The sequence below is a fragment of the Falco peregrinus genome, chromosome 2, assembly GCF_023634155.1.
Source record: "Falco peregrinus isolate bFalPer1 chromosome 2, bFalPer1.pri, whole genome shotgun sequence".
NCBI lineage: Eukaryota > Metazoa > Chordata > Aves > Falconiformes > Falconidae > Falco > Falco peregrinus.
In genome coordinates, this window is record NC_073722.1 from 6,959,517 (window position 1) to 6,980,281 (window position 20,765).

The following is a 20,765-nucleotide window of genomic DNA, read 5'->3' on the forward strand; positions in this document are numbered from 1 at the left end:
TACTGAGACCTTGGAGACCTTGTTATTTGGATGAGCTCAGCAAGTCTTTGAAGCACACCTTCCTGACAGCAGCCGCAATTGACTCATACCTACGAGAAAGTGATGATTGACAATCTTTATAACATCTGAAACATAACTCTAGCGGTTGCATTTTCTCTCTCTGATCCCCTCAAGAGTTATTTAAACAAAAAAGAGCGAAGAGAAAAGCTGAGCACAGCTGACTGCATATTGCATTTGCTACCTACTTTGTGAAAACCCAGCTTCAAATACCTTTTCTCATATTTGTCATTTGGCTAGCAATTATGCTAAAACATTGCCTCTCTCACTTCCTGTGAAAAACTGCAAAGGTGTCTGTGACTTTCCTGGAAGGGAAAAGATTATTTTGCATAAGCCCCATCTTTTTTCTTTATTCTTTTTTATCCCCTACCCAGAATTTTTGTTGTAAGGCCAGCCCTGGAATGCAGCATCTATGCTATATCAGCTCCAGCCATACTGAAAACTTGCACAAAGAGGATTGTTAAAAAGGTGGAAGGAAAGAGGATTTTGGCCTGCAGTACGTTCATCAAAATGCTGAACTTCTACCCCAAGAAAATGCCATGGAATCATTAATCATGAGGCAGAGCGAAAAAGATGTTTGCATGTTACTCAGCTTCCTTACCTTTTGAAGGAGGAAGGGCAGTGTCAGTATTGCCACAAACTGATCTTTGGGTCCAGATATCATATGTATTCTAAACTTGATGACTAGGTCTCTAAATTTTTCACTCCAGGTTTAGATTTTTAAAAGGCCATCGTGTTTTCTGTCAGCTGATAATGTCAGAAACAACAATATTGCTGTTAGTGTTTAACAGGTAATAGTGCTTATTTCATGGAGTGGGTTTTGTTCCAAGTTGGTATTGAAATTGATTTGTGTTAATGATTTAACTTGTTGACAAATAAACATTTGAAGGAAAAAAATATATAATATAATCCTGGCAAACCAAACCATGCCTTTATCTTTGCCTTAAATTTAAATTCAGCTATTTATTACATCACCCTTTGCCAGAACTGGGCAGTAAACTGCTTTCGTACTCAGAAGAATGTTTCCATTTAAAATTTACATTTAAAATTGCAATAAGATGCTGGATCTCATTCTTTTTGAGGAAACTGTATTGCATTACATTAGCTACATTGCTAGAGAAATGATGCGTTCTGCTTCCTGTATCAGTTTTAATTAGCTGGGTGCATTACTAACCCATTCTATCATGGGATGTTAAAGTTAAAATTAGTCTAATTCAAAGTGTCACAAACCACAGCTACAAAACTGATTGGTTAGCTGTTAATTATTTAAATACTGCATCCTGTGCATAATCAATTTCTTACCTACAGTCATGATATATTATTGACAGTTTGAAAACTAACTCTATTGCTGTCCAGCATAATTCTGAAATATAATTTATAGTGGTTATTTGGAGAACTATACAGAGTACATTAAAGCCATATGGTACTGTGGTTTCATCCCCAAGAGATGCCTCATCAGCTAAGAGAAGCATTATGATCAATATGTATATTACTCATTTTTAATAGAGTGTACTAAGCTGTAGAAGATTACTGTTCCTGCCAGTTATTTGAAAATATGAGGTGCAACAATTATTTTAAGATTGTTGGATAGTTACAGTATTCTCAAGATATAGAAAATATGTCTTTGTTTTCTTATGTTTAGAGCCTGAAACATTCTCTAGCAGCTGAAATCCCCCAGAATAGAGTATGCCTAACTAGACAAACGAAAACCTATAAAAGGTAAAACCTTATTTGAGTTGTAATGCTCAAACAATTTGCTAAATACAGTTCCTCGGAAGCAGGGGGGTAGGGTGGGGGTGGGGGGGGTGGGGGGGGAAGAGAAAGGAAAAAAGATGAGAACACTGTCATTTATCTTGGCAAGAGGACATAGCATCTACCGCAACTATGCCTATTTCACTGCTAAAAATAAAAAGTGGTAAGAACTACGATGACTGTTGCAGCCTTGGCAATACAGAGAATGTTGGATTTTTCAGAAGATTTGTGTTATGTACACTGATTCCTCAATACACTGAGAAAAATACCACATGAATACCAAGCATTACATTAACCTCTGACCTGGTAGAAGTATTTGCAACTACAGACAATAAAACTGCACTGCCTGACTAAGGATGCAAAGCCACAGGCATGAAAAATGAAAAAAAAAAAAAAAAAAACCAAAACAACTCAAAGTCAAATTTCAGTTATTCAATCAGATGAAGCAAAGTGAGGGAGAATAATTCAGAAATAGCAGAACTGCAAATACACAAAATTAGTTGAGAAGAAGATGAAACAAGGCCACAACAGGAGATGGGGGCAGGGAGAGGGGGAATAAGGAGTGGGAAGATCTGTGCACCAGTGATGACCGATGAATATACATCCTCAGAGCACAGTAGAACACCAATGTGCCCTTCTTACTTCTGGACCCAAGGCTGATCTACCTACCAGTCTTGTGTAATAAGCCCCTGCTTGAACTTTGGCCTTTCAGTCACCAAACGCCAAAGTCTGCTCCTAGTGCACCCTTGGCACCTGCAGCCGGCACTTGGCCTCGCACTCCCATTCCTCCGGGGCTGATATGGAGGTCTGTCACGCACGAGCCTGCAACGAAGCACAGTAAAACGGTCAAGGGATGAGCTCTGCCAGCAGCAGCCCCCCAGGCCAGCAACATCACATCCCTCCCAGAAGCGACGCTGCCAGTCCACTTCTCCCATGCAACTGGAATGAGCCCAGCTGCACCACAAATGCACAAGGGAGTAATTCCTCCAAGTCTGAAGAGTTGGATAAAGGGCACAGTTAGGGGGGTGACAGCTGGAACAGGGAGCCAAGGACCAGATGGGCAGTTCAGACTTATAACTGTGTCTAGAAATGCATTTACACTGTGCTCCACCCGAACCAATAAATCCTTCAGTGGCAATTCATGTCCAGCTCCTTGAATATTGTCTGGAACTTTCACCCCTTTCTGCTTCAGATATCTGACTCAATGGAAGATGTTTAACCTGAGCTAATTTGCCTTGAAAAAGGGAGGATTCGAGGAAGCTCAGCAGTCACTCAGGTGTGCTTAATCAACTTTAAACTTTTTAATCAAGAAAGTTCCTTACAATTAGGTGTGATGGCATTTTCATGGATGGATTTGTATTTTTTCCCAAGCAATTTTCAACGTTGTTTTGAATGTTTGGTTCAGTATTTTCTAAAAACTAACTACTTCAGAACCAACTACTATAATTCTGAAATATTAGCATAGAAGTATGGTACCAGGATACTGAAAAAAACCACCATAGAAGCACCATAATAAAAATCGTCATGTCCCTTTTTTCCTTTTGAATTCCTCAGCTGGACTTCAGCTCTCATGACGCCTGATGGCCCACCGTTTTTTTCCTGTATATATTAGTTATGAGTCACTCGCCTGCCCTCTGATAAACTGGGAATGCCATGAATCCCTGGGCAGTTCAGCAGACACAGGGGACAGGACCACCAGATTAGAAGTACCACAGCACCTGTAAGGATGGCTCTAGTTTTTTCTGAGGTATTTCTTTTACAGAAGAAAACATTCTCCAAACCATCCTACTTAGAGGTACCTGAGACCCATTCAGCAACTGGAACACCACTCTTACAGATGGTGGGAGCTCAAGTTAAGCAGAGTTTCTAAGCATGCACACATTTTTGTAACCAGTTTATGTGCTCTCCCATAATCCTCAGTTTTATTTATTTCCAAATCTTCTCTCCCATCTGTTCACTTCTGCATGATCTATATACTATCTTATGCTATTTATGCCTAACAGATTTTTGCTTCCTCTCTCTGTTCCAGTTAGATTAATGATGCCAACAGTCTCTGTGTATTTCTAGTCTCTTTGTTTTCTTCGTCACACATCTTGCATTCATACTTTCAAATACTTATCACTCCCTCTGACCCTTCCACAACAGTCCAAGTTTTTATTCCTATTTCACAAATGTTCTCTCAATATTTTTCCTTCCTTCCTCCTTTAAACCCAGATTGCTAGTTTTAGTGCTGAATCCCAGTTCTTCCAGTCCTGTCAGACTCTACCTACCTTCTTCTAGCTTGATTCATTCCTTCCTTTTCTGCCTTTTCTGTCTTTTATTTGGCTTTGTTCTTTATTCCTCGACCTCTATTCCTGTACCTTAGCTAGAGGTTCTTTATCAAGATTTAAGTCCTGAGACAGCTTAATGTAACAGTGCTTCTTCTCTTTTCTTGTAATGCTTTGTGTCCTGTGAACTATTCCTAAAACATTAATATCATAAAACATCTATATAACTGCTGCATTAAATGCCTTTGCCCACCATTTTGAAACACAGTCAGGTTTTAATCCATCTCATGTCCATGGTACCAAATTTTGCTTGTGACATTACAAGTGTTTTCCTGCAAAAAGCGGCTTCTGTTATCCTTTCTCAACATTACTTCATGAGTACTGCTGTATTTTGGTTTGGAATAAGTCCAGCACTGTTATAATGATGGAGCACACTTTCTTCCTTTGGGATATAAAATAGTCAAATTGCAACAAGCTGTTTTGCCTTGCCGCTTCAGGCTGCCTCCAATCCAAAAGAAGAAATCATAATAAAGCAAATGCCTCATCTGCCTAAATAGTCAAGCACATCACTGCTTAGAAAGAGGAGTACAAAGCTTCAGGGTTAAAGTATAAGAAAGAAACTTGCAAAATTCAGCCTGCGTACATATGGCAATAAGTCTACCTGGAGTTTCCAGCTCTGTTTAAGAGATGTGGTAAGACAGTACTACAGACAAACAAAACCTGATGTACAAAACATGCTGCTGAGGCCTGCTTGGAGATACTTACGAGGAAAGACAAAAATGTAATGACTAGACAAGCAAAACACCACAGAGAAAACTTTATACAGGATCTGGACTCTCACCATTTCAGGGACACTGAATTTCCAAACAGTCTCTTCCTCCTCTTCCCAAATTTTTCAGTGGAGGCAACAGTTGACTCTATAAAGAGAGATGATCATAGGAAATACAGCTGGAAAAACTAAAGAAAGGTCTTTATAATGTTACACAGGAGCAAAAGGATGAGACGGGAAAGGCACAGTTGGTAGACAGTGCTAAAAGCACAGCTGAATTGCAGTTTTGTTAGCAGTGGACTATGACTCACTATGACATACTTGATGAGTGCTCAGACTCCAAGTAAAGTGTTGAAATACGCATTTATCATACAAAATTAAGAAGCCAAACGTCACAGAACTTAAGACTGGAAGGGCATATCCCAAACTCCATCTGTACTTAGACTGTGATAATTCTACAGTCAAATTTTAAACTATAATTAAAATATTCTGTCACAGGAAGAAAAAAAGACAAAATACTTTTGTTAGCAAATAACAGTAACTTGGTAACATGTTACCAGATACTACAAAGAAAGATCACCACAATTGAACAGGTATGCTGGTTAGCTGCTATATAAAAAAAGCTATATGCCTCCACCTCCTGAGTAACTGCGTCGCAAGGGCATAGTGGAGTTAAGGGCAGTACAGAGAAGAGCTGTGAAAGTGAAAGAGGGTATGGAGCAGTTGCTTTATAAGAGAGTGAAAAGACTATGCCTCAGTTTGGAGTGAAGAGGGCTGAAAGGGAACATCATCAACATTTGCAAGTTGGTGAAGGATAAATCAAAGGGAAAACTAACAAAGTCCTGCAGTCCTTGTAGTAGGTGGTCACTCACTGAAACTAACAAGAGGTCAGTTCACAGCTAAATGAAGGAGATAGTTTTTACAGAGTGGGTAGTGAATTGCTAGGATTTGTTGTCAAAGAAGACTGTGAAGGTAAACATCATCAGGAGGTTCAAAGGAGGAGAAGGCAAATTTAGGGACAGCAGGTCCACAGATACTGTAACAAATAGGCGTGAGTGTTTCCCCTAGTATACTTAATCCAACAGCTGTGAATGCTGATGGGAGAGGAATAGTCTGCAGGGAGGTCAGAAGCACATGACCTTCCTAAACAGCATCTCTTTCTCCACTGTCAGAGAGCTAGGTGGACCGCTGATCTAATCCAACAAAGCCTTTCTTATGCTTTTACATGTTACAAGAGAGTTAAAATCAAACGAGTATCCTTAGAGATGAAATTGAATACCTGAATAGTAGCTAACACCCCTACAGTGATATGGCTATGCTCAAAAAATTCCTCTTTATAAGCTGGTATGAATTAGCAAGTCAAAAAAAATTATAGCTTATGAGCAGGACAGAGGACTAGTGGAGAACCACTAAACAGGGCAATGGTAAAAATAGGCTCTGTAGGCCAAAAGCAATATCACAAGCCAGATGTTAGCATCTGAAGTCCCTGAAGGTCTAAGACTGTGTCTGAAGTACAGGACCTGGCATCATTCACCATCTCAGTCCCAGATGTATCCCAACTCAGCTGTGTTGAAGATCCATGTCAGGGTGAGAGTTGAGCACATGCCACCTGCATGTCAACATGATTTCCAAGGGAAAAATAATCAGCAAACCCCGTCTCAAGGCTTAATACAGATCAAGTTTGCCCCTCCACCCCGACAGTCTTTAAGCTGTAACAGTTTGGTAAACACCATCTTCCTGTGACACGCTGGATACCAGTGAGCAGCAAGGCAATGAACACACATATGCCGTGCAACAATAACGTTTTTGTTAGAAGGAAAAAATTGCCACAAGTTACAGTTTGAAGGAGGCACTGAGAAATCATACTAAGTTACTAGGTACAGTGATGCCATTGAAATAGCTCTTTTAATAAAGAGCCAGTTAATTAAATAAGCACAGAGCCCTTTCATTGCTATTAATCGGCACAGACTACTAGCATGGTCTCATTTATCCAACATGAGCCATTCTATGTCTTGGCTCGTGGCTGCAACGTAAAAAGAAAGATCCTGACAGTCTATCATTAAATATTTTATCTCAGTTACACTTGCATGAATCTGGAAGAAATTCAGGGAGGAAAGTGGAGATATTTCTGATTCCAAGCCATATAATTGGGGTGAGGATCTGACCACCCAATATGCCTGTAGAGAAGCTTTTATGCCCACTTAGGCATGAGTTGCATGCATTTAAGCAGCCAGCTTGCACCTGGCTTGTCTACAATTACTACCACTTCCTTTTTTCCCCTGTCAAATCTTCCTCCCCTCAATAAATGTATTTCATGGTGTTTTGATGGATGGCAAAGAGTAGGTTAAATTCTTGCCCCAGTTTTGTATATAGAGTTGTTAAGCATCAGAAAGAAAAGTGGCCAAAAAAGCACTGCATATCATTCTGCAGATCATTAACTGGTAATGTAATCTGCCCCACTCTAGGTATTACATCCAAGAAAAGACCACAAAATTAGAAATGTAGTGCTCTGAACAGAGGAGTACTCGGTGTTCCTCTCCTTGCCCTTTACGCAAGCATTGCAGTAAGCAGCCAAGCAGAAATCAGCATTTTACACAAAATGTCTCAGAACCTGATAGCAAATCCAAACAGCTATTCAGTGTCACGCACTCTGATGTGGTCATGTAATTTATATATTATGATAATCTGGTTTTCATCTAACCTACTAATTCGACCGTTGTTTCATTTAAATAATTGGCTATCTGATTCCCCACCCATGTTGAGAAACATGCACAACACTCTATTGCAATGATACCATTAACCTAGACAAAATGTCATGAAAAAAGAACAGATATCATTTTCCAAGGAAAAGAAACAGTATTAACTTTCATGGGAGCTTATCTCTTATTATATATTTTAAAATAGTGACATTTATGAACATTTAGAAGGAGAAATTATTTCTAACACTCTTTGAAAGGATCACATTCAACATTCTATTTTTAGGAAGCAAAGGGTTTGGTTTTGGTTTTCTGGATTTTGGTTGGTTGGGTTTTTTATATACACAGTTACTATTCTTTTTCACAAAAGTCTTATAGATAAGCAAACTAGCAGTGGCTATTGAACATCTAGCAAGGGACTTTAAGATCAGCAAAGGTCACAATACAGAGAATCACAAAGCTACATGACAGTGCTGGGGACATTTCTTCTGTCAAATATTGCTTTACTTGGCTCTGTAAGGCTTTGCCCAGTCCAAGAAAGAATCTTTCAAATATATTATATTCATTTTCCTACTCTTGTCTTTAAATATTACTCTTTCACAAGCAGTGCTGTGAAAGCAGCATTCAGCATTTGCTCGTTTTAGCTACGGCACGCCTGTCTCCTGCAAGGCTGGGGAAAGGCTCCCACGTATCCGAACGTTCTCACCTGCAGGTTACCTCATGATGCAAATTATGTTACAGGATGCAAATAGCCAGTGTTTCAGCGTGGACAGCCATTTATACCGAAGGAGTACAACCCCTTCCAATTTCACAACATTTCACACAGTCAGCAAGTGTAAGGTGGTGGAAAACCCCACCCACAAAATGCCATCAAGCATGCTAATCTTAAGTATGAGGTTTGGGGGTTTTTCAGTTTTCCTCTTCGGTTTGGAGCAGTCAGCCATCTCACAAAATTACAAGTAGCATAAAGAAGTCCCTGTCCCTTTCAACACATGAACTAGAGGGTATCAACTAGAATTAGAAGGAGGCATACTCAAATCATTCTCCACTCTCGTTCTCTAGCAATGCACAGCTACGTATCAGTCCTCACCACAGGATGCAGCACTGTCCCCCTGTCTAAGGGAATGACGCAAACCACAGTCCTAATGAAACCAGCTGCAGAATTAGGAAGCACAATTTCACAATATGATACCAAGTACCAAAAATATAAGAAAGCTAAGTTTTAAATAACAGGTCTTTTGAAATGAGTGGGCATTTGCCATTGTCTCAAAGGAGTATAGGAATGACAGCATATACAATCCAGAAACAAAAGTTGCTTATAAAAATAAGATAAAAATGGCCTAAAAAAGCAGTTGGGACTTCTAATACAAAGTTATGAGAAGTGAGAATATGTTTTCTATTCCAGTTAAATAGTTAATAGTAGATAAACCTTAAGAAAATAGAGTAAGTCAGTAACGATAATTACTTAGATATTCTGATGAGAACGTAAAAATTGACATGTGTTGCAGGGAATCATTCACTCAGTTAAATAGGCAAAGATATTGAATATGCCATTTATACCTCTTCTTTATGCATTAATTAAGATCTAAAAAAATAAAAATTGGAAGAAGAATGGAAGGAAAAGAGAAATAAATTGGGTTCTTTTCTGGAAAAAAAGCAGCCTGGATTTCCTGGGTGTTTATTTAGCACAGTGCTATTTTCACAGATCATTTCAAATTTTACAAATGGGTTTTTTCACTGCAATTTTTCAGGCCAATTCTCTTAAACATAATAACGGAAAGGCTTCCATATACTCACCAATTTGAAAAAGGTTTTCTTTTTCTCATCAATATTTTTTCTTTTCCTTTTGTTTCCTTTCCATCCCATAATTTCAACCAACAGGTGGAAGTTTTACTCTTAAATATATTTTTCTATTGGTCCAATATCACAGGGTTAAGCCATTCCTGGTTTAGATGGTTTTGTGAGGTTTTTCTTTAATTTAGATACTACTTTCTTTGGCCTCCTCATCATTTTAGGCTTCTTCTCATGTCTTAGACTCAGATCTAAATACGCCTACAAACCAGTCTGACCCTCCAGAAACCTCTGAGTCCACGTCTTAAATACAAGTGGTGCAGTACATTTGCCTGTCAAAAAAGACTGAAAAACAGATGGCACAGGGAGCTGAACTTTGCTACTCATGTTAGCAGTGCTTCAGCTAAATTTGGAACTGATTTGAGGTACACACAAACTGCACCAGTGCGGAAACTTAATAGCTTTCAGTACAGGAGTTAGGTACCAACAGTGAAAACACTTTGCTCCTGAGGCATCCAGGCTGCTGTGTTTGGGTACAGAAGGGAATTCTTTATTGTGCTTCTTTGTAAATGCACGGCAGTGTGATCAGTGTGTAAAATGTGCAGATTAAGCAGCGAGGGCAACTGTGTAGACCTGTCCGTGCTGGCAGCATTAGGTGTCGAAAAACAGACACAACCCAAAGATCCTTCCTTAAGGAATTTTCCGATGGGAAAACTGCTGGAGCTTGGCAGCACTTGGACTGAGACTGAGCTCAGGTTGCCATAGAAGGTATTATGAAACTCAAGTGCCAAACCTGTAGAAACACCATGGGCTCTGATGTCTCCTGGACACAGCCATTTGGGGTTTAACATAACCGGAGTGCTTAGTGGCTTATTTTTGCTGATGGTCCCTGACTGTCCTACAGCTTTTCCACGGGAACTTCACCTTCCAATGCCCTCATGATTTATTTTTCCCTGATTTCGAGTCCTTGAAATCCACCAGATGTGAATACTGACAAACACACACATTTATCTTAGGAAGACGAACCAAAAGCAAATATGAAAATAACCCTGCATACTGGGTAAAAGTTCCCTCTGACATCTCTCGCTGGAAACAAAAAATGCAAGGCAGAAATTTTTCATTCTTATTACCTAAGCTAATTTTTCTAGTCATATATTTAAAGGATTTGGAGGGCCTATCAATAAAACTTAATAACACTGTCAACTATTTGCATTCTACTACAGCAGCTGGGATGAAAAACTAGTTCATTCTTATCACAGGAATCTTCCTACAGCTCTTTGTTTGCTTTACTTTCTGCAACAGCTTGTTGCTATGGTATTATGCCAAATAAGAATATATTATTCCTATGGCCCTCAGTTCCAAGCCTTCCACATCCTCTGCCTGGGCTTGGTCCTGGACTGTGATTGCCAATTTCTGTAGAGTGCAGAGCCAGCTGCTGCAAATGCACTCATCTTGTTTACTCAGCTTCTGTTCTCCTATTTCCTGAGCAAAAAGTCAGTGCCCGAGAGCTTTAATTGCTGATCTCTGTTCACCTGCAGCATAGCAAGAGAAAAAGCATAAACAGTGCTGCTTCTACCAGCCACCGTACACTGGAAACTACATACTGCAACTACGTCATTAATAGGATTTGTTAAGGTTGGAGAGAACAACTAAAACAACCTATAACTTCTCTGACAGCTCCAGCTGAAGGGCAAATTTCTTCTGCCTGTTCTACCCTGTGGAGCTTTAATTGTATATTCTATTCCCAGAAGGCCAAATTATACCCTCAGTTACAGCCATGATATAATTAAAGTTAATGGAGTTGATCAGATCTAATTGAGGGCATAGTTTATTGCAGCAAATGTTACATTACAATAAAACATTGAGAAAGATTCTGACCATCAACTTTAAGTATCACTCAGTTTCCAGAAATCTGAGTTAAAAGCCTTTAAATAAAGCTCCACTGCAGTTGGAAATGTTTGTTCTCCCTAAAAATCAATGGCTAAATAGTAAGCATGTAAACATAAAGTAGTAGATTCACAGCTTCAATCACTGACCTGGGTTTTTTTGTAGTTGATTTGGGGTGCTTTTTTGTGTTGGTTTGTTTGTTTTTTTTTTAAAACCTTTTAGAATTGGCATAATGCAAGGAATCCTATTTATAAACTGGTATCTAACGAAGAAACAGTGCCATGTACATTATGCATGCTGTGCACTACAGAAACGGATGTATGTTAATTCCTATCTCTTTGCGTATGTATAGCAAAGAGAAATATATTGTCCTCATTTCAAATATACAACTATGCTGCAAGCAAAGGCACCATTCTAGGACCTGTGGACAGAACCAATATAACTGAGTTTTAACCCAACTAGCGTGGGTACCACTAACAGTAAAGCCAGGACAAATTCATCCATTTGAAAGCCATTATGTGATAGAGCGTGACTTTACACACGCCAAGGCTAGCTGCGCCAGCTTCTCTGCTATTGCCACAGTGCCCATAGCAAAACTAGTTCTTTACAATATCTTTCCTGCCATTACACCTTTCACAATAGGGTAGATATAACCTAGAACATGCCAAGTGAAAGGCTTTGAATGCTAGATTGTCACATCAATTTAGTCTGCATGAACCTGATTGGAAATCTGCATCACCTTGTTCTTACAGAAAAACTCACCACTGTCACAGTTATACAGGTGTCTGCCACTGCTGGCATAACTTATCAGAGGCCCATTAACCTAGAACACCATTAAAATAAAAAGCCTCTACTTCAAATATTGATAGGTAATACTGAGATTTGGTGCCTTAAATGTGTTTGTTATTTAATTATTATTGTAATTTTAGCTTTGAATCAACTCTGTTCTTTAAAAGTAGCTGCTTGCATTCTGGTAATTCTGAAAGATTTAGAGAAGATAAGAGTTTTTTTATTGTTCAGATTATGAATTATTATTCCTCAGCATTAGTTTAGGAAAGCTTCTCCCTTTCATTCAATTTTGCCTCACATTTTCTTTTTGCTTCACTGTGCATTTTAACACCTTTAGAGAGAAAGTATTTCATTTCCAGGTCAGAAATAGCTAGAAACACTTTTTTTTTTTGGTGTGCAGCTGCATGATGTCTTTATTCTCTTTATGTGCTTCTGGTTTGCGAAAGATGTTTCAGAAACTGCTGTTGTCAAAAAACACCCTCCTCAGGTCTTGCTATTACTGCAGGGAGTCTTATAAGCTGAAACCTTGTCCCCAGCTATTAAATGTCTTCTTTCTTTAGTTCACCATTATTATTCTGTAAGCATTGCTCAACCACACTGGAGTTTTTACAACACAGGTCTGAATGGATGGATTTTTTTTTTGGTTTTGCGGGGGGGAGGGGTGGGGTGGGGTGGGTATTTATTTGTTATTTTTTGTTGGGGTTTAGGATTTTTTTTGTGAGCAACACACAGTATCAGCTTTTAAAAGCTAAGTAAAGGATTATTTTCTGATAATTGTGCCATTAACAGTCGTTTGTCCCAAGTTTAACCAGTGCCTAAGGGTCTCCAAATTTCAAGCTCCAGCTCACTTGTACTTTCCTGTTTTCCTGCCCGAAGGCAGGAAAAAGGCAGGTCAGGATGCTGATGAGTTGAACTGTTTCAAGCTCCATTTGGCCTTGTGTGAAGAAAGCATGGGTCACTGTACCACTTCTGTAAGGACTAAGCAGGCAAAACATTTAAGGACCCTTTCACAAGGGATCTGTCTTCAGGTATGCTGTTGGCCACCAAATTGGAAAACATACCATGTCTACTCACCCACTTTTGTTTTTCTGTTGGTTTTTTGTACTGCCTGTCATCACTATAGCTTTTGAAGATTTCTTATTTCAAGTATAGCCAGCAATTGGAGACTGCCTGTCTGGTTCTACCACCGCTGAGCAATGCTTCAGTCCTCAAAGGTACTTTAGATCTGTGTCTATACACATAAAAATATATGTGTGTGTATATACATGGAGAGAAAGGTATAAATACAGATGTATGAAAATGTATATAAGCAAAAAACAGACATTACTTATTTAAAAGTTTTTAACTTAAAGTATTTAAAGTTATGCCTTTACACTGTTTTCTGTCAGAGTTGATTTTATTCTATTTCAATTCCTCCTTCCTCCCCAGGTCTCGCTACTGGAGATTTATGTACCATTTGCCTTCAAGTACTTCAGTTGCTGGGATTTGTTCAGCTTTGTACACATCAGAGATGGCTTCCCAGGGTTTTCCTGTTAGCTTTCTTTGGTCTTAAGAAAATTGATCTGCGCAATTCCAGTTATGTTCTTGCAAGGTCACAACAAAAAGCCCAATTTTTTCTGTTATAGGAAAGGAATACTTATCTTCTCCTCACAGGCTAAAATGCATTACCATACTGTTTGTTGCAGATATCTATCTGGGTTCCTAACAGGTTCAGCAGTTGCACAGCAGCAGCCTACACCGTTCTCAAACTGTTTCCACACCAAAGCATGGCCCTTCACAAATGGTTAAGCACTGGTCCAAGTTGATAGCCGAATCACATGGCCAGTCAGAAGACTGTGCTGGCAAAAAAGGACAAGGATTCAAATGTCTGACCATGGAAGGAAATGAGCCAGCAGCAGCTGCTAAAGCCAAAATCAATGGGCTGCTCGGGGATCCAGCAACACAGCTGGCATGAGCTAGACCTGCTCTACCATAAATTAATGGGTCTTCTGGGAGCTGTCATCAGCTACTGTCTGTGAATCACTCCAGGACCTCCTGTTCCCCTCAGTATGCATCTTCCGTGGCTTTTGATCACATGAAGACTTCAGTATGTGACTCAAAAAAAATAAGAGTTAGGCCAACTCCACACTGACGTCCAAATACTGTACACGTCTTGCAGAATATGACTGAAACTTGCATGTTTCGATCATTTCAAGCAAAAGTACTGATATTCTCTTGGAAAGATTTAGCCTCAGTCCACTTTCTAATACCAAGCACATGATGATCGTGGCAGCACTCTTTCTGAATTCCTTGAGAGCTGTTTCCACAAGCCAGTCTGGCAAATGGAAGAGCATCTTTTAAATTGATGGTTTATTTCAGCAACGTTTCTGAGGGACCATCTTCACTGCAAGTCAGTGCTTCAGTGAATTTTACTGAAGACTGGCAAGAGGCACAAAATATAAAGGCATGAAAATATTGTTATTGGTCACTAAAGTCAATTAAGTTGTTATAGTTTAAATTTCATTAATTGGTACCATGGGATTTTTTGAACACAATCCTACAAGAGGCTGAAAAATTAAAGGTATATGAGAGCATCAAGTGCACGTGCTCACTCTGTATTAGTAAACTCCATTATAGCAATTTTTAGGAGGAACATGTGACACTCGAAGTCACTACAGACAGTACCTACATACTGTTTACTGTCCAATGATTTGATTGATATTTTCTGGAGAGTTAATAAGAAATACTAATAACTATAAACAGATTGTACTGAGCTTGTGAGATCTTACATGGCTTTAGAAACATCTCAAAATGCTGCCACTGCTACAGACAGGAAGAGATTATTTGCTTTACTTATTTTTTTAGCAACTGTCTATTCATGCAGGATTGTATCAGACTGTCACTGTAATGTCTAGCCATTTGCCAGGAAATTATGTGTGATCTTGCCATTTTTTCCAACCTCTGAACATTTTTGAGCTTTTCATAGTCTTAACAACCAGAAAAGCATTTATTCTAAGGATGCTTGGAAAGGACTATCATCAGAAAGCTAGGTTGAATAATTGGGTTCTTGCATTGAGGGCTTCGTGTGGCACACATGCTGGTCATTCTTATTTTGTCTGGCAACAAGTTCCATAATCTTAGTCCAGCTCCTGTGAACATCTTGTTTCCTGTGGTTATGAGTCTTTTCCTATGTTGTTGACAGCTTCATTTTTCCAGAGAAGCAATACTGTAGCATGAGGTCGTCCCGGTTCATCTGCTATCCCACAAAAAAGAAGGAATGGGAAGATCTAGCATGCTACAGAAAGTATTGCTGTATTTTAGAATATACTTAGAGACATGACATATGACATATTATTATATATATATAAAAAACATATTTACTCATCTCCCAGGAGAAAAATTATAATGCATTGATTTATAACTATAGAATTAATACATGTTAAATTATGTCATTATTCTTTCTAATTTTATACAACTTAACAGGCAGCAAAGTCAAAACTTTTTTTCATGAGAAGTCATAGAATGTATATACTAAAATGCACTGTCTAATTTCTCAAGGCACTGTATCACCTATCTGAAATTTGGAAATTGGGCTGATGCTTGTCTTTTAATTTTGTTTGTACAAGACTTGCCTTGGACAGGCACAGTATCATCCAAGTTTCCAACTGAAGTTCTTAGTCACTGCTGTGATTGGATAAATTATTATTGTCGCTGCTGTTATTACTATTGTTATTGGCGTCTCGCATGCAGAGGCTCCTTCCTTTCACTCCCCCTGCTCGTGAGCCTTTCTACCTTGAGTGAAACACAGAGCTGGAGCAAGACAAAGGTGCAAGGCACGGGAGAGCATTCAGAAATGGTTAGTCTTGTACCAATTCCTAAACTCAGGATATCAATGGGAATGTTACCTGCAGTGGGTGAGGATTTCACCTTGTCAGTTTACCTAGGCAGCTACAAGGCCTGTTATAACACAGCTCATGACAACTTCAGGCTCAACATCTACAATTTAATGGTGCACTTCAGAGCACCATGATCTGTGGAGTCATGAGTTAAAAGAGTTAAGGGAAGGGCTGCATCCATTCCTGCAAAATAGTTTCACTGACTTCTCTTCCCCATTGTGCACCAATGCAGGCTGGAGACATAGGTCGCACAGGGAGAGGGATGTACACTTCCCGTGGCGCTGTGCAGAGTTGTTCCCAGAGGCCCAGCTGAGCTCCCCAAGTTCTAGCTGAGCAGCCAAAATGAAGGCGAGTGAGACGAAGCTCCACTATTCATAGCGTACCAAGCTGCATGGTGCCCTTTTGGCTATCATTTCAATCAAAACAAACACGTACAAAATGAATAACTGCCTTGACTATTTAAACTGTTAACCTTTTTTTAACATTGCTGTTTATAATTAGATTTCACAGAAAGCCAGACTGGTGGGTTTCTCTGAGCTCGACATTTTTATCATGTGAATTATGTTGGATCAGGTAATCATAAGGCCTTAAGGTCAGTTAACATGACTGAATTGCTGTTAGTAATTAAATGTGTGATATATAACAGTATCTACTGTAGCTAGAAAAGATCATGTAGGTAGCTTCATGTTCTGTTTTATAAATCATATTAAAAAAAGTGTATGGGTTGTTTTATATTAAACATGGTGGTTACATGTGCCAAAGATTTATTAGTCCAGTCTGTCTTACGGTGAGTGGCTGCAGTCCAGATTCATGTGGTAGAATAATAAAATTTTTTTAATGGCTGTAGAAGCTGATGGACCAAAATGGAGTTAGTTACCTGATTGGCTGCCAGTGATGTCATAGCCATGGGTGCAGCTCCATATATGTTTATGAGAGGTTTATTCCCCTTAATTTCCACCTATATCATAATAATAATCAGACACACTAAGCAGCCAGTTTCTAAGAAATCACTCGACTTCCCTGGTGTCTGGAGTCTCTCAGCCTCATCTACTTCACCCTGAACCCTGCAACTGCGCCCCTGAATTTCTCGGTCTCTCGGGGCTGATCAGCCTTTGCCTAGGTGCTTTGCTGGAAAGGAAAAGCTCTATTTAGGGTTAAGGTTTAAGCAGGCTGTGGAAGAGCTTTCTGTTCCAAGCACTTAGCATGATACCCTGCAAACACTTAAACACATATACAATTTCCCTTTTGCAAGTAGCCTCACTTAGCCTCACTCACTTCAATGTCACCATTATGTGAACAAAGTTATAACTCTGCTTAAAAGTCTTCAGGAGACTTACTACATATATTTTCAGAGGCCAAGAATGCTGACTGCTCTTAAAGAAAATAAAATGAAATAGAGAGACACATGATTTGGACTATGTTCAGAATTCCCCCTAATTGCTTTAATCAAATTCCCACTAGGCATTAAAATTAAATTGTCTATGTTAGCTGAATTCCACTGGTCATTACTGGCTGGCAGTGGCTGATGTATCAGATTTTCTTTTCCTTGTTTGTCTTATGCATGGGTGTATTACATATAGGCATTACTGGGATGTCTGCTAGCCTCCCAGAAAAGTTGCCTTAACTTAACGACAGGAGTTTTTTTAAATATGCTCTTTGATGTTTCAAAATGGCTGCAAATTCAAATTTCAGTCTACCTTTTTAGAGTATTCATATCATGCAACCTCTTGCAAGAATTTTGAATGGTACATTTTATTTCTATCTGCCTACTACGTAGGATCCATGAAGTACAAGTACCATGATTTCAGGGATTTCCTTAAAATTCACAATTACATAGTGTGCACTAAGCAAAACACTATACTGCAGGACATACCAAGTTTCTAGTACTAAAAACCCCATCTGCCAAAAAAAATTAGCCTTTTAATTATTATAAAAATAAATAAATAAATTCACAAGGGCAAAAGTTGTTCACATTTTTTTCCCCCTTTTTTTTTTTTTTTAAAAAATCCTTTATTTTATAGATGTATTAGTGCCTTCCAATTAGAAACAATATTTTATGCATTTCTTTTTATAATCTATCCCTTAAAAACTTCTGAAGGGATTTTGATGTGGGTGTTTTTCCAGTAGAAACTGTTTCCAACCACAGTGACTGCAAAACAATTTGATTCCCCTGTCCAAATAGTAAAGAGCTCTTGTGTCAATACCACATCTCAGCATTCCCTGAGGAACAGACGCTTTGTCTAAATTGAATTATAAATAATACTCTGATGCAGGAAGTAATAGTCTAGTAGCAGTTTACTCTTACTGCCATAGTTTTGTTTATTAGTTTTGGCTGTTTGATAAATAGAGAGAGGTTTTAATTTAACATAATAATTCTTTGCATAGATAGAGAGCCATTAGTGGTGCAGCCAAGTAATATCCTTTCCCATGGGACACCCTGTCAAAAAAGGAAACAATATCAATTTAATTATTTTGCCTTCTGAACACACTACAGCCTTGGGTATTGACTTAATGTTTTTCTTCAATAAATTCAGCATGTATTATGGTACTGACTTTAATGAACCTTTCCTTTTTTTTTTTTTCAAACTGAGAACTGAAGGATTCTTTATTAAACAGACATGTAAGGAACTGCATTAGCTTTCTTCTATACAGTTATGATTCTTCTTCCAGCTCTGTAATTTCATTGTAATTTTAGAGCCATACTGTAGCAAAACTCCAGGGATTTCATCTACAGGGGTGTTTAATGCTCAAAATGTCTTTAGTTGTACATTACTAATCACAAAGGATTTGCTTTTAAACCCCATTCTTTTAAGCAGTAAAATATTTTCAGAAGTTACCAAATGAAAAAAAGAAAACTGGCTGGAAAAAAATTACACTCTCCAAAATATATTTGAAAGGCCTAATTATCATGTATGAGCTCCTATTAGGTTAGTAATAGTAGTAGAAAATTACTCTTGGGTTATTGCTTCCTGTGCCAGGGTGTGTTATTCAAAACATAATGGAGACAAATCCATTGCTCAGCGAGTGCTGAAATGTTTGTGACTGGAGAAGGCCAGGCGTTGGACGTTGACCTCACAGTCATTTAAAAGCCTCAGTGAGGCCATGTGGTGGCTGTGCTGAGCGTGTTTTCTGACAGCACTGAAGCAGGACTCTACAGAGCTGGTATGCCACGTATCTTGAAGATTAATCTGTATTTACGTTCACAGGGATTTCACATTGCATTGATAAGAGGACAAATGACAGCCTGTGATGATATGGTAATCTCTGCGATATAAGCACTTACAGTTTGGAAACATTTCTGTTTTAAGTGGTAGCTATATCTATAGTTATGGCTGCCAAAGAATTCTCTTGTATCTGGTATGTTTTCAGTTGCTCCTGAGTTTTTCAAAATGGATATTTTAGCTTGGTATGTTCCCTGCCAATTATTTTGCTTAGACTCCGATGTTCAGGACAGACCAGTGACATTTTTAAGAAGTATCTTGTCCAGGTTTATCTTTATTCTCTGTTCCAACTGCTTTTTGAAGACATGCAGTACCATTATGCTGTGAAGAAAAAAATTAATGTATAGACCAAGATGATTAATGCACTCTTAAGCTCCTGCTCAAAAACCCACCCAAATCTGAATACACCAGTTCTGGCTTAAGATACATTTAGTAGGGCTTCTTAAGGGCTAGCTACTAGAAAGTTTTCACAATCAGTTTGCTAAAAGCAGCCCACAGCTCCCCCTAATCACTGGCATGCCAAAACTAACAGGAATGGACCCGGGCTGCACTGGACAGCTCATGTGAGTTGCATGGACAAGAATTTTCTACTAAGATATACAGCAAAAGGTGCTACTATTCACTCATCTTAAAACAGTGCATCAAACCGGGAGTAGGAGATGACCTTGAGCTGTAACCCACCCCTTTATAGTAATTATACTTTCAGTACTATGGAAGGCACTCTCATAAAAAGATCTAGGAAGTATTTTATATTTTATTATTACTATTATTTCCCTACAGTTCTGCAAGCCCAGCAAATCACAGTTTTCCAGTTAGAAACACCAAGGGAAAGGGTGTGGGATGGGGTACTCAAGCAAAAAGATCGAACATTTTCACAGAAGGTAGACTTTCAGTGGAAACTTCATTTGGTCAAGAAAATTATTTTTCTCTCCATTTCTTTCCATTATAAAGGAAGCAGTATCAATCAAGTCTACTTACTCTGCTTCGATAGAAGTAGATAAATAGCAGCCACACAATTTTATTACAAAAGCACCTGAGAGGTTGCACAGGAGAAATTAGCAGGACTGTAAGCTGAACCCATGTTTCTAATATGGCTAGTGACTGCCACGTTTCTTTTCAGCATGCGTTCTCCTGATGAGTTTGATGTACCTCCTAGATAGATCACTGTGCTCCTCTAGTCCCAGAATGAAAAACAGAATTTCCAGTTCCCAACGGTTATTTGCTGCACAAAAGGTTCACATTTTTGGACCACAACCTCTCCTCCACACTATTCTATAACAAAGTCATCTTCTTTACTATGGAAAAGCAAAAGCAAAAAATCTACAAAACAGATGGGAATTAAACTAGTTTTCAGAGGGTTTTTTTGTTTGCTCATTAAGCAAACATTGTTTATTATTATTTGCTTATTCCTAAAAGCTAGGAAGTTCAGTTCTAAAAATCTTCATCAAAAGAAGTGTTCCACTTGCAAAATCCAAACTTCAAAGCTTAAAAATTCTACAATTAACCTTCCCCTGCATCCACTGGGGAAGATTCTGCAAAACCAGGATCCATCTCAGCAAATTTTAGGTGATGAAAAACCAGGCGTAAAGTCATCTAAGCCTGTCATTTGGTTCAGTGGATAGAGAACATGGAAGGTTAATTGCTCTCCAGTAGAATACCTA

General features: G+C 38.7%; 1 long non-coding RNA gene across 1 annotated transcript; it reads right to left on the reverse strand.

The window, feature by feature from the left end:
* Positions 1–665: 665 nt before the first annotated feature.
* LOC114012488 (uncharacterized) lies at positions 666–5,146 on the reverse strand. The gene is made up of 3 exons (XR_003554957.2): positions 4,918–5,146; positions 2,479–2,631; positions 666–804 (listed from the first exon to the last, which is right to left on the reverse strand). It is a non-coding gene; the product is annotated as an uncharacterized LOC114012488 (long non-coding RNA).
* Positions 5,147–20,765: the final 15,619 nt, after the last annotated feature.